Source organism: Lissotriton vulgaris, unplaced genomic scaffold (genome assembly GCF_964263255.1).
Source record: "Lissotriton vulgaris unplaced genomic scaffold, aLisVul1.2 SCAFFOLD_235, whole genome shotgun sequence".
In the NCBI taxonomy this organism is placed as follows: Eukaryota; Metazoa; Chordata; class Amphibia; order Caudata; family Salamandridae; genus Lissotriton; species Lissotriton vulgaris.
This window is the reverse complement of record NW_028253230.1, coordinates 1,771,861-1,786,118: the sequence shown is the minus strand read 5'-3', so window position 1 is coordinate 1,786,118 and position 14,258 is coordinate 1,771,861.

Genomic DNA, 14,258 nt, shown 5'->3' with positions numbered 1-14,258 from the left:
CAGATTTTTGTTTTTGTAGAGCTGGGCAAGAGTTTTACGCGTGATCCTTTGGCAACCCTGAGCTGGATCGTTCCATAGGTCTGGCAAGTTCAAACTGAACAGTTCTGACTTAATATGGGCCAGCCAGGGGATTTTGTTGCTACCATTCAGCCTCAGTACATGGATAAGGTCCTGCCTATAGTGGTACAGTTCCTCGGTAGTCCATATCCGGTGCCAAAACTTCACGTGTTTCGATAGGAGATCTTCAGCGATGGAGTGTAACCCCAAATCCAATCTTAGGGGGAGGAGTGGCGTACCTTGCGGGAGAGCAAGTAGGCGTCTCAAAAAACTATTTTCCACCGCTGCCAGTGCCTTCCCTGCTTTGTGACCCCACAACTCGCTGCCATACATGGCTGCTGCCTTCGCTTGGGATCTATATGTTTCAAGGGCCGGGCTTTAGTTAATCTGTTTTAGTGATCCAGAATGAAATTAAAATAAAAAATAAAGACATATTAGAGACAGTTCTTAAAATTGATTATGCTCGCCTGGAATTTACAATGGATTACTGGCACCTATAGGCGCTTTCACACTCATGACATCTGTGCCACAAGTGTGGAGAAATTTGTACTTTTAAACCTGTTGAAGGGGCGGGAAGAGGGCTTCCAAGTCATGATTTTCCCCATAAAGTTTGGGACCGTATATGTTTATGGGCATTCCCATTCTCCTCTCCTTCTTTTGTCCACCCTTGGCTTTGAGATTTACTTGAATGCAGGACTGGCATAACTCCCCTTTGAGGATGGAGACAAGAATGGATTAATCTTTACAATATTAACATCTTACGTTTTTGCTGATTTCTGAAGCACTAGTGTTGAAATTTTGAGGGCCACCTGAGTCCTATCCTGTCCAGCACTGTGAGAAGCCGTAGAACGTGGGACGAAATTTTCTCTTGTATATACATGGCCAGCCCCCGAATGCACCCAACCCCATGGGGGGGTTGGTCACAGATTCTGGCCCTGGGTAAACCATTCAGCCTGGGTCTTTATTTTTTTTTTTGAAGGGGAGGGGGCCACGTGGCCCCCCTCCTCAAACCTCTTTAGGTCCCGAGAACTCCACTCTCCAGGCCTGTACATACAAGTTAAAAGGGAAGAGGGGGCCACTTGGCCCCTCCTCCCCGAGCCTCTTTAGGCCTGGGTTTCCAAAGCCCCAATGGTTGTGTATTTTTTAAGGGTTGAATGGCTGTGCAGTCCTCCTCTCAGAGCCATTATCCACCCTGAGAACCCCATTTCCTGAGGCTATTAGTTTAAGTAACAGGGTAGGGGCACCACATGGCCAACCTTCCCTGAACTTTGCTAGGACCTTGGAACCCCAGGGCCACTCTTTCGAAAAAAGGGAAGGGAGCACATGGCACTCACCGGGCTGATTTCAGCCCGGGGGACCCCATCTCTTTGCGCCTGATGTTGTTTTGAGGGAAAGGGAGATGCGTGGCATCACTTCTCAGGCAGATTTCGACCCCATCCATGGGGCCTGGTGTTATTTTTGTGGGGAGGAAGCACGTCACCCTTGATTTCGGCCCCAGGGACCCCATGCCATGGGGCCTGGCACAATCCCCTCTCCCTTGGCTGATTTAAGCCTTGGGCACCCCATACCCTGGGACCCAATGTTATTTTGAGGGGGGCACGTGTGGCCCCCGCACAGGTGAATTTTGTCCCTAGGGACCCCATCCCCTGGGGCCTGGCACTATGCTTAGGGGGGAAGATGTGCCGTCCCATTCAAAAGGCTGGTTGTGGCCCCAGGGCCCTATTCCCGGGGTGCCAGCAATATTTTGAGGTGTTGGAGGTGCATGTGGCCCCCTCACCATGCCAATTTGGATCCAGCAGGCCCAGTCCCTAGGGTACAGCATTTGTTTTAGGAGGAGGGAATTCTCGCCCTGGTGTTATTTTCAGGAGGAGGGTGGTGCGCAGTCCCTCTTCTTGGGTCAATTCCTGCCCCAAGAACCCCATCTTACAGGGCCCAGGTGTTATTTTGAGGGGGGAGGGGTGTCACATTGCCCCCGTCCCTGGGCTGATTTTGGACCAGGGGACCAGTTGTCCACCCAGGACACCCACCATACTTTCATTGAGGGAATGGAGCAGCCTCAAGACCCCTGTGGGCCCAGCCGGCTCCCCACAAACAACCGGAGCTGGCATTGGCAGCAAAAACACATCAGAGCAGGTAGGGAAACAAATGAAAAGTTCACTCCCAGTGGGCAGGAGCATTTTTGAATCTCCCGTCCACTGTAGGCAGACTTGGTGTTTGCTTACAGTTTGCGGGAGTTTTGAAAATATTCCACCCATGAGAGAGCAACACAGGTTTCCCTGACTGTGCTGCTGCGGGCAGTGAAACCACTATGTCCCAGGGGTGAGCACCCCAAGACATGGCATTTTAATCAGCCACAGTGGATGGGTTCCCTAAGGTAATAACTGGCTCCGGGAGGGGGGCCTGTGGCCCCCCTCCCTTATTGTAATTGACCCTGGGGGTGGGCTACATTGCCCCCTCCCTATTTTAAGGTCTTGCCTATTTTAAGGTCTCACCTACGTAACGCATGCGCTGCATAGGAGGAGACCTTTAGAAATTGATTCGGTTTTATGCCAAAAACGTGCACGCATTGCACTGCTTTCAATGGCAACGTGTGCACGGTTGGTGATTCCCTTGCGGGAGTGAGCTTTGGCAACATCTGTTTGTAATTAACTTCCAAACAGATGGTGCCCAAGGCTCGCTCCTGCAAGGGAATCGCTGTGTGTTCTCTCAGCCGTACTCCCCCCACCCTTCCCACTTGTTAACCCGTTTGTTTGCTGTTTTTTTAACAACGTGCGCAAGTTTGTACTTGTTTCATTTAATTTTAGGAGGCGAATGGACGTTCTTGCTTATTGTGGTCAGTAGACATGGACTTCTAGCCTAAGGTTTTATGTACACTTTCTTCGGTTTATTTTGTTTATATGAACATCATTTGTATAACATATTTTGGACTTCAGTATGACTCAAAACTGCAGACCGTGCAGAACTCTGCTGCAAGGCTGCTTACGGGAACCCAGAAACGAAGCTCTGCAAAACCGGCACTATGCATGCTCCATTGGTTACTGGTGCAAGAAAGAATCCACTTCAAGGCCCTGTGCGTTGTCAATAAGTCCCTAGGGGGTAATGGGCCTCCCATTATCAAATCCTTGATCCGCCCTAACAAGGCCTCTAGAAGCCTCCTCTCGGGTGAAATGCACCTCGCAGTGGTACCAGGATAAGGAAGACGAGAAGTGGAGGCCGCTGTTTCTCCTATAACGCCTCCAAGTTGTGGAACAGCCTTCCGTTGCAGCTGCGGAACCAACCCAACCATCTAGCTTTTTGTAAACAACTCAAAACCTGGCTATTTCTTTAGAAGGCAGTTCCGACTCTAGTGTTCATACAGTGCTGGGATGCTTCTGGATAGCTATGCGCTATATAAAACCCCTTCTATTCTGTTCGTAGCAATCTGAACTTTCTGAATGCGTGTATTCACATGGTTTTGAGGTTTCTTGTCACACCAGATTGAATCATCATATTTCTTTGTATTGCGGGTTTTATGTCTTATGTCTGTTTCACACATAATACATTACCTCTGCATTTTGTTGTTGTTCGTTGCCATTTGGTGTCCCAGCTCATCTCTCCTCCCCGCCGCTGCTCCCACGCGGCCCCACCCCCGCTCCCTACAACATCTACAAGCGATCCCTTCCCCACGCGCCACCCCGCTCTCCCGCCTCCCAGCTGCTCCTCCCTCCCACTGGAACTTAAGGACTGACCAGAGCGGTGAAGAGCTGTGACCGTCCTGACCCAGTCAGATCCGGTCGCTCCACCCGCTCCTGGCCGTCCTCGCACCGCATCCACACTCTGTGCCCTGCCAGCCTGTGCCGCTTCGTTGGTATCGTACTTGCTGCCTTGTGCCCCGATCTAGCTCTGCATTGCTTTCTGTTTGCTGAGATCGTATTTGCTGCCTGTATTGAGTAACTGTGCCAGCCTGTGCCCCGATCTAGCTCTGCATTGCTTTCTGTTTGCTGAGATCGTATTTGCTGCCTGTATTGAGTAACTGTGCCAGCCTGTGCCCCGATCTAGCTCTGCATTGCTTTCTGTTTGCTGAGATCGTATTTGCTGCCTGTATTGAGTAACTGTGCCAGCCTGTGCCCCGATCTAGCTCTGCATTGCTTTCTGTTTGCTGAGATCGTATTTGCTGCCTGTATTGAGTAACTGTGCCAGCCTGTGCCCCGATCTTGCCCTGCATTGCCTTTTGTTGTTGTTCGTTGCCATTTGGTGTCCCAGCCCATCTCTCCTCCCCGCCGCTGCTCCCCCACGGCCCCACCCCCGCTCCCTACAACATCTACAAGCGATCCCTTCCCCACGTGCCACCCGCTCCCGCCTCCCAGCTGCTCCTCCTCTCGCTCCGCCCCCCTCCACTCTCTACTTATGATAGAGCCGCAAACGTGTAGCGTTCACGCGCAGGGGACGCGCCCCAAAGGCGCGCCAAAGGTAAGCCCGTCTACGCCTGTCCGCGCCTGCACCGCGCCCAGCGCCAAACCCCCTGGACCACGCAAAACCCACTCCACCCGCCTAACGTACAACGCCACAACCCTCTCAGCACTCAACACCGGCCGTCTCCTCAACTGCCACCAAGCCGCCCCAGGACGCACCCATGGACTCTTCACCTGCCAATCCTGCAAGTTCGGCTGCATCAAAACCCACACTACATCCACAAACGCCAAAGAGAGCTGCGACAACAACCACCTACAGTGCATCCTGCTCAACACCCGTTCGGTCCACAGACACGCCATTGAACTATGGAACCTAATAAACAACACTACGCCGGACGTCGCCTTTCTTATGGAAACCTGGATGAACGCCTCATCAGCGCCCGACATCGCCACAGCCATCCCAGACGGCTACAAGATCATCCGAAAGGACCGCATCAACCAGACAGGAGGAGGGATCGCCATTGTCCACAAAAACACCATCCGCATCACGACCAGCTCCGACGACACCCTCACTACTGCCGAACACCTCCACTTCCAGATACACATCGACCCCAAGACCACACTTAGAGGCACCCTCATCTACAGACCCCCAGGACCCCACACATAATTCAGCGAAGACATCACCGACTTCATCAGCCCACACGCCCTCCCCTCCGAGGACTACATTCTCCTAGGGGACCTCAACTTCAACCTGGAGAACAACAACGACAGCAACACCACCACCCTTCTGGACAACCTCGCCAATCTCGGACTCAAACAACTGGTAAACACCCCCACCCACTACGACGGACACACACTCGACCCAATCTTCTCCTCCAGCAAGCACGTCTCCTTCAATCACGTCACAGGACTCCACTGGACGGACCACAGCTGCGTCCACTTCAACTTCAGAAAGACCACGAACCACCACCACCCACAACAAATCCCCCGCAGAAACTGGAACAACCTTACCGGCGACCAGATCACCATATCGCTAAACCAAAACCCTCCCGCCAAACCCTCGGACCCAAATCAAGCAGCCATCGATCTCGCACAATGGATCACCCACTGCGCTGACGAATTAGCACCCTTGAAAAAGCAACACAAGAAGCCAGATAACAAAAAAGCCTCCTGGTTCAATGACGACCTCAAGAACTCCAAAAAGAACTGCCGCACCCTCGAGAAAGCTTGGCGAAGAAACCCAACCACAGACAACATGACTGCCCTCAAGGACGCCACCCGCAAACACCATCAGCTGATCCGATCCACCAAGAAATCAGCATTCAAGGATCGACTCGACAACAACGCCCACAACAGCAAAGAACTCTTCAGCATCGTCAAAGTGCTCTCCAATCCAAACGCCGGCACCAACGACATCACTCCCTCTCAAGACCTCTGCGACTCTCTAGCCTCATTCTTCCACAGAAAAGTCGCTGACATACATCACAGCTTCGGCGACCAGTCCACCCCCCTTAACACCGAACTGAAGCACCCCACCACCACCCTTTGTGCCTGGAACCCGATCAGCACCGAAGACACCATCCGCTTGATGAACTCCATTCACTCCGTATCACCAACCAACCCATGCCCCCACCACATCTTCAACAAGGCCGACTCCATTATCGCACCCCATCTCCGAGATATCATCAACTGCTCCCTCAACACTGCTACCTTCCCGGAAAGCTGGAAACATGCCGAACTCAGTGCCCTCCTGAAGAAACCTACAGCAGACCCTACTGAACTTAAGAACTACCGCCCCATCTCGCTCCTCCCTTTCCCTACCAAAGTCATAGAGAAGGCCGTCAACAGTCAGCTCGCCGCCTTCCTCGAATCTAATGGCTCCCTCGACCTGTCACAGTCCGGATTCTGAGCCAAACACAGCACCGAGACCGCCCTCATCGCAGCCACAGACGACATCCGAACACTACTCGACAACGGGGAAACAGCCGCCGTCATCCTTCTGGACCTCTCCACAGCGTTTGACACGGTCTGCCATAGCACCCTTGTACAACGCCTCAGCAACGTCGGGATACAAGGAAAAGCATTGGATTGGATCATATCGTTCCTCGCCGGAAGAACACAGAGAGTCCGCCTCTCCCCTTTCAGATCAGAGGCCACCAAAGTCATCTGCGGCGTACCACAAGGATCATCGCTCAGCCCCACCCTCTTTAACGTCTACATGAGCCCCCTTGCATCCATCACACGCCAACACAACCTCAACATCATCTCCTACGCTGACGACACACAACTGATCCTCTCCCTCACCAAAGACCCAAACACCGCCAAAACCAACCTACACGAAGGGATGAAGGACGTAGCCGATTGGATGAAGAACAGCCGCTTAAAACTGAATTCAGACAAGACGGAAGTCCTCATCCTTGGGTCATCCCCCTCTGCATGGGACGACTCATGGTGGCCACCGGCTCTAGGCAGCGCGCCCAAACCAACGGACCATGCTCGCAACCTGGGATTCATTCTAGACTCCTCTCTCTCGATGACCAGACAAGTCAACGCCATCTCATCATCATGCGTTAACATCTTACGCATGCTCAAAAAGATCTTCCGATGGATCCCCACCGAAACAAGAAAGACGGTCACCTAAGCACTTGTCACAAGCCGTCTGGACTACGGAAACACCCTCTACGCCTGAACCACAACCAAATTGCAGAAAAAACTCCAACACATTCAGAACGCCTCTGCCAGACTCATCCTAGACATACCCCACCACAATCACATATCCGGTCACCTGAGAGACCTTCATTGGCTCTCCGTCAACAAGAGAATAACATTCCAACTCCTCACCCATGCACACAAAGCCCTCTACAACCTAGGACCTAAATACCTCAACACGCGTTTGACCTTCTACACCACCACCCGCCAACTACGATCGTCCAATCAAGCCCTCGCCGTGATTCCACGCATCCGAAGAACCACCATGGGAGGAAGATCTTTCTCCTACTTAGCGGCCAAAACTAGGAACTCTCTCCCCACCCACCTCCGCCTTACACAGAACCACCTCTCCTTCAGAAAACAACTCAAAACTTAGCTATTTGATAAGTAACGAACCACCCCCCGTCAAGCGCCTTGAGACCCTCCGGGTGAGTAGTGCGCTATACAAATTTCTGACTTGACTTGACATTATAGCCACAATCAAACTCACAAAGCTGGATTTCTGCCAAATTTCCATTCCTGTGGGTCGAGATTGAAGCAGTGCTCATGCACAAAGAACTTCATGTGTGCGTTCCTGACGTATTTCTAAATTAAACGGTTCATCCCGTGCCTTTTTCTCTTTGTGTAGAGCTGCAAGAGGGTGGAAGGGCTGACCCGAGCACACAGGTGGTCCATGAAGTGCTGGGCTGAGGACAAGTTTGCAGGGAAGCTCAGCAGGTTTTCACCGAGCGACCACTGGCCTGTTTCAGAGCCTATCTCATGCCAGTTGTGTGCCCCCTCCGGGGCCAGGGGGTGCCATGGCAACCTTTTGTTGACTGTGAACAAGGGGACAGATGTGTGTGAAAGCGGGCATCAACAGGGAGGAAATGAGGCGAGTTCATTCATTCTGTTTGATGCAATGGGCGTGCAGTCCCCATTCCCTCCAGATGTTCATCGTGCTGACTCGCCTCTGCTCTTGTGCGAAATATTGTTTTTTCGATAGTGACCGTATCTATGTGGCTCAAGGACTGTGTAAGTCGTTGTCTACGTTCTAAATGAGCGTGTGCGTTCCAGCATTACCATTCACCAAATAGTGAGTCACCCAAGCTGGGGATGTGAACCTGTGACAAGTAGATCGATCAGCTTCCCAGATCGCGCCATGTGGCTACCGCATCACGTTTCAGGGCATTATTTATTTTTTAGCAATTCAATATTTTTAGCTGGTTGGTTCAGTTGAGGTGAACCAAGACAACCACTCTCATAGCTGACTCTCTTGTAAAAGGAAAACATAGGGCTGGTAACAGGGTGTCCTACTGACATTAGCACACCTTACCTGTATGTTGCCAGTGAATATGTGTTGTTTTCGCTAATTTGAATCATCAGAGCACTTAACCTGGGTCCCATTAGCTGCTTCCCCCTTGACCCCAATGTGTGGGATCCTGGGAAAGACACCATGTTGTTCTGTTCCTAATTTCCTTGTTCTTCCACAATTAGAAGCCAGTCTGTTTGATCTCTGTGCTATATTATGACTCCCTATTCAATGGTTTCCACATCAGGTGCATAAACCCACCAAGCTTTCATAGTGTAGACTCTTTGCTGTAACAGAGCTTCTTGGAACACTACGACCACAAGACACAGACTGACCATTGTGCACTAACAACTTGAAGACCATGTTTTATCATGCTGCCTAAAAGCACTCCACCTGCTTCCAGTAAAAGCCAGAATTAAATTCAAGATTCTTTGCACTATTAACAAATCCTTGTTCCTTTTTTTTTTCTTTTTTTTTGTGTCCTCATATTCGCCCTTGGTGACCATATAGTAACAAATAGTTATAGGAGATGACTGGGACACTGACCCAGATTAACTGGGGGGGGATTTTAATGTTTCCTACCGGATTATCCCACAGTGCCAAGCATCCACACCTCAATCATCGTCAGGTGGTACCATCTGGACGAGCATACTGCTCAATACAACCCAAATTGTAACCGACGTCGCCCTTGTTGGGTATGTATAACAAAAGAAGATCGAGTATAACGACCCAGCAAGCAGCAGAATCATAGGACATGGGGGAAAAAAAAAAAAAACCCTTAGTATTCTGGTCTATGATTACCAGTTCAAAAGTAGCCAAAATCTTCTCTTGTGTTGGTTACCTACTCTAGCCATGTCTAGTTTGGACATCTGTAGCATTGCTGCACGCCAATCAGTAAAGGGAGGAGGTGTCTTATCTTTCCACCGTCTGCATATTTCTCTTCTAGCCAACAAACAGCTACAGAAGACCAATTTTTTACACAAACCGTCAAGCTATGGTATAATACCAAAGAAAACTAACATGGGACTAGGACTGACTTGCGAACCTATTGCTGTCGAGAGGGAAGAACAAATTTCGTTCCAAAATGATGATATAAACGGACACTCAAAAAACATATGAACATCTGATGCTGCTACCAAGCCACATCTAGGGCATGCCACCTGATCATTATTGGGGAACTTTGATAGACGCAATGGAGAGTAATACACTCTGTGCAGTGTAAACAAGTGATTACGGCGGAGCCAAGACGGTTTAACAGTCTCTCCCAGAATCTTAAATGATTTTAGCCACAGACCCGCCACATCGGTGTTGGTGATATATGTTTCCCAGAGCGAGAGGGGAAGCAGAAAATCTCCATCAGTCTCATCCAGAATAAGATTGTACCAAAATGTAATCTCTTTTTTGAAAGGTGGTTTATCCATCAGATGGGTTACTATATTACTATCGATGCCTATTTTAAACCTACCCCTGCCTTGACTATAGGCCTGTGACCAACTATGAATTTGGAGGTATTTAAAATCGTGAGAAACGGGTTCCTATTATTGAGCTCAGGGTCTCCCATGAGAGTAAAGTTCCTTCAACAAACAATTCCCCCATGATGTGAGTCCGGCCTCTCTGACTGGGAGAGCTAAGCTATCCAAAAGCCAAGACGGCGCTCCTGGGGAGTCCCATAGCTGGGCCCTCCCAAGATGGTAATCCAATTTGAGTGTTCGTCTTAGACTAGCCCATGTTCTGGCAAGGTCTCTCAAAACCTTTAGCTTTACCTTTTTGAAATACTTAGGGTCGCCAAATTTTAACAAAAAGTTCGTCGGCCTGATTTTTTCCCCCTTAAGAAGTGCTGAAAATAATTTCCCGCACCCAGCATTGTTAGGGGTCTTTAAGAGCATCCTAATATGAGAAAGTTGAAAGGCCCATCCATAGAATTGCAAATCTGGTGCTGCGAGGCCCCCTTTTTCTCAACGGCGTCTTATCTTCTTCCAAGATAATCTAGGCGTATGACTATTCCATATGAATCTATTTATTTTGGTTTGGAGTTTGGCGATCAAAGATGGGTAAAAATAAAGAGGGATAGTATTAAGCAAAAACATAATCTTGGGTAAAATAGTCATTTTAACCAAGTTAGACCTGCCTATCAGGGAAATAGGGAGAGCAGACCATAATCTCATCGATCTTCGAGCCTTCTTAGCCACTTGAGCAAAATTTAAGGGGGCAATCTTATTGATGTCAGTATAGATGTTTAACCCAAGATACCTGAGGGTAGAACTAGGCTGTACCCCGGCAAACGGTACGGGATGATTCCAGACCATAATGTCGGTTTTGGATGCATTCACTTCATATCCGGATATTGCACCAAATTCTTCCGCAATAGATATAACAGTAGGAAAGGACGAGCACAACTCGGATGAAAAAATAAGAACATCATCCGCATACAATGCAACCTTCTTCTCCCATCCTTCGAAAATAAAAGGTTTCATATTAATGTTATCCCGAATTAATTGAGCAAAAGGTTCAATATATAAATCGAACAGAAGTGGTGAGAGTGGACACCCTTGACGGGTTCCTCGAGTGATGTTAAATGGCTCAGTAAGTTCACCATTAACCAATAATGAGGCAGAAGGATTTTTGTATAATAGTTTAACAGCTCGCATCAAGAGTAAAAACTACTAAGGGAATAGATGCTAATGTGGCCATGTCTATTGCACCGATAAGATCATAAGTCAATTCGTACAGTTGCCTTCCCTTTACGAATTCCTTCTGGTCCTCATGCAAAATGTTATTTGCGACTCCACCCAATCTATTTGCAAGCACAGATGTAAAGATTTTGTAATCTGTGCTAAGAATTGAGATTGGCCTGTATGACCCACAACTAGTTGCAGGTTTACCCGGTTTTAAAATCAAAGTTATGGAGGCCCTATCCCAAGATGCGGGAGGTAAGGCACCATCCAATAGGATACTGTTAAACAAGTCTGTTAAGTGAGAAAGAGTTGTTGGGCAAATTAGTTTATATATTTCGGAGGGTAGCCCATCGGGTCCTGCAGCCTTGCCTTTTTTACTTTTAGAAATGGCAGAGCTTACTTCCTCCTGTGTAATAGGGCGATCTAAGGCATTCCTTTGTTCTAAATTTAAGGTCGGAAGAGAGATACCAGATAACCAGTCCCTTGCTTGGCTCGGTTGTACCCTCTTATCCTCTTGATATATTTCAGAGAAGAAGCTTCTAAAAGCTCGACTGATTTCCTCATCTGTAGAGTATAATACTCCATCCTTACAGTTGGAACTAACATTGTTTCGGACCCTATCTGTCTTAGACTTCCAGGCCAGGAGCTTCCCGGCACCTTCCCCATATTCAAAATGGGCCAACTTGCTAGCCTCCCATCTCTCTAAGACCCGAGCATTCAGAACTGAGGAGAGATCTCCTTTTAAGACCGTTAATCTGTCTTATAACTCCACTAAGGGGGACCCTGATGCTACCGGGTTTAAATCAATCTCTTCTTGAAGCCCTGCGATCTCTAATTCAAGAGAGGCTACTGCATCCCTGTAGGTCTTGCTTTTATATGCCGATAGATTGGTTAAATAACCCCTTAGTGTAGCTTTGAAAGCGTCCCAGGTAATCCCAGGTAAGGCAGACCCCTGATTAATCTCCCAGAAGGACTTAATTTCCTGATTTAATGCTTCTATGATATTGGGTGAAGCGAGAATTGATCTATCAAAAGACCAATTTCTTATAGAGGGCCTAGAAGCAGCCTCAAGCTCAAGAAGGATGGCTGTGTGGTCAGAAAGATGAAAAGGTAAATGAGAGATTGATTTTACTTGTTTAACCAAAATATGACTAACCAAAATGAAGTCTATCCGAGACTGGTGATGAAATTTATAGTTCTTAAATGTGACCCCCCTTTGAGACCCATGAAGTGCCCTTAAGATGTCAATATAATTCAATGCTTTCATATTATTTAACAAAAACATCCTAGTTTTAGATAGAGTTTTAGCCCTATTGGAGGATGACTTATCCAATACTGGATCCAGAACTATGTTATAATCGCCTGCTAGGAAAACGGGCTCTGGGAATAGATATAGTTGCGAAAATAATGTGGTCAAAACTGATGGATCGTCCTGGTTTGGGCCATAATATCCTACTATCGTAAAAGGTGTACCCAGGATAATAACTGAAGCTATTGCCCATCGACCATTAGGGTCTATCTGTTTAGAGATTAGCCTTGCCCTAATAGATTTTTTAAAAAGAATGGCCACCCCCCTAATATGCGAGGTTTGTGATGTAATGACCCCAAAATCTATCCATTTGTTCTTACTCAACAGATTTTGCATTTCGTTTTCTGCCAAATGTGTCTCCTGGAGCACTAGTACTTGCGCAGCAGAATCTCGAAGATATTACATGATAATGTTTCTTCTTGGCGTAGTCCGAAGACCATTAGTGTTCCAGGATAAAATGCGTAAGTTATGCATTATATTGGAAGAAAATTACCAGGATTGAGGGCCAATACTGCCAAACAATGGTAGATGAGCTAAATAGATTCATGTCTTTCCCCTCCAAGAAATACTTTAAAGGACGTTTAAGAGGACAATTTTTACTTTCCCCCCCCCCTAGTCCCCCTCCCCCCCAAACCCCCCACCCACGGGAAACCCCCACTCTATCTATCTGGACTCACCAGAGAGATAGCACACCGCTATGGACCCCTGCCACCACCAACCACGTACCAAAATTTGGAGGAAAGACCTAAGTGGAATAAAGTGAGAAATTGAGCCCTAAGTGAATGTAAATCTTATTACCCACTTTATCAGAAAAGTGTTAACCGATACTAAAGTGTACCACCTATTTTTTTTAATTTTTTTTCCTCTTTCCCCGTTCTCCTTTTTTTTCCCTTTTTCCCCCCCTTCCCCCCCCCTTTTTTTTCTCTTCTCCTTTTTCTTTCTTCTCGGCCTGCCCAAGATCATTTCACTGTGTACTATGTATATCATAGATGTTCTATTTAGAGTATTTTGATCTCTTTATGTCAGTATAGATGGAGATTCTGAACCTTTTAATAGATATTTAACAGAGTCAAAGTTGGCTTTAGCAAGCCAAAAGTAAACTCTCCAGAAACCAGGCAAGGGAAGAAGAGAAATAACTAGTATAAACCCAAAAACAGATAGTATAGGAGATAGAGCCAAATTACTTAGGAGACTCCGACCTCCTTCCCATACTTAGGAGGAACTCGTCTGCGGCTTGTACTGTTCTTATGTTATGCATAGTATTCTTATACATAACTCTTAGTGCCGCAGGGAAGACCAACTGGGCAACGGCCCCCTGACTCCTGAAGGCTTCCAACCTCTTACCAAGCTCCCACTGTCTATCGAGCGTAATCCTGGACAGGTCTGATCTAATCTGGAAGTTGAACCCCTTAGCATTTACCACCTTCTGTTTCAGCGCGATATTCAGGATTGTTTCTTTAAGGGAGTAGGTAAGAAAATTAACCAAAACTTTTCTGGGTTTTGTTCTCTGAGGGTTCTTTCGGAAAGGCTCTCTATGAATGCGCTGGATATCCATAGCTATTTCTTGCTCAGACATGTCTAATCTTAACGCTTCCTTTAACAGGGAGACCACGAATTGTTTAATATCTGAACCCTCTTTCTCCTCCGGTATATTCAAAATTCGTAGATTGTTCCTCCGTGCATGGTTTTCCAAATTCTCCATCCAATCGGACAAGCTCTGATTTTCTTGTCTAAGATTTATTAGTTCGGCTTTTGTGGCACTTAGATTAATGCTCACTTCTGTGACGGAATCTTCAAGAGTTTCTGTCCTGGTAGTAAGAGCACCTAAC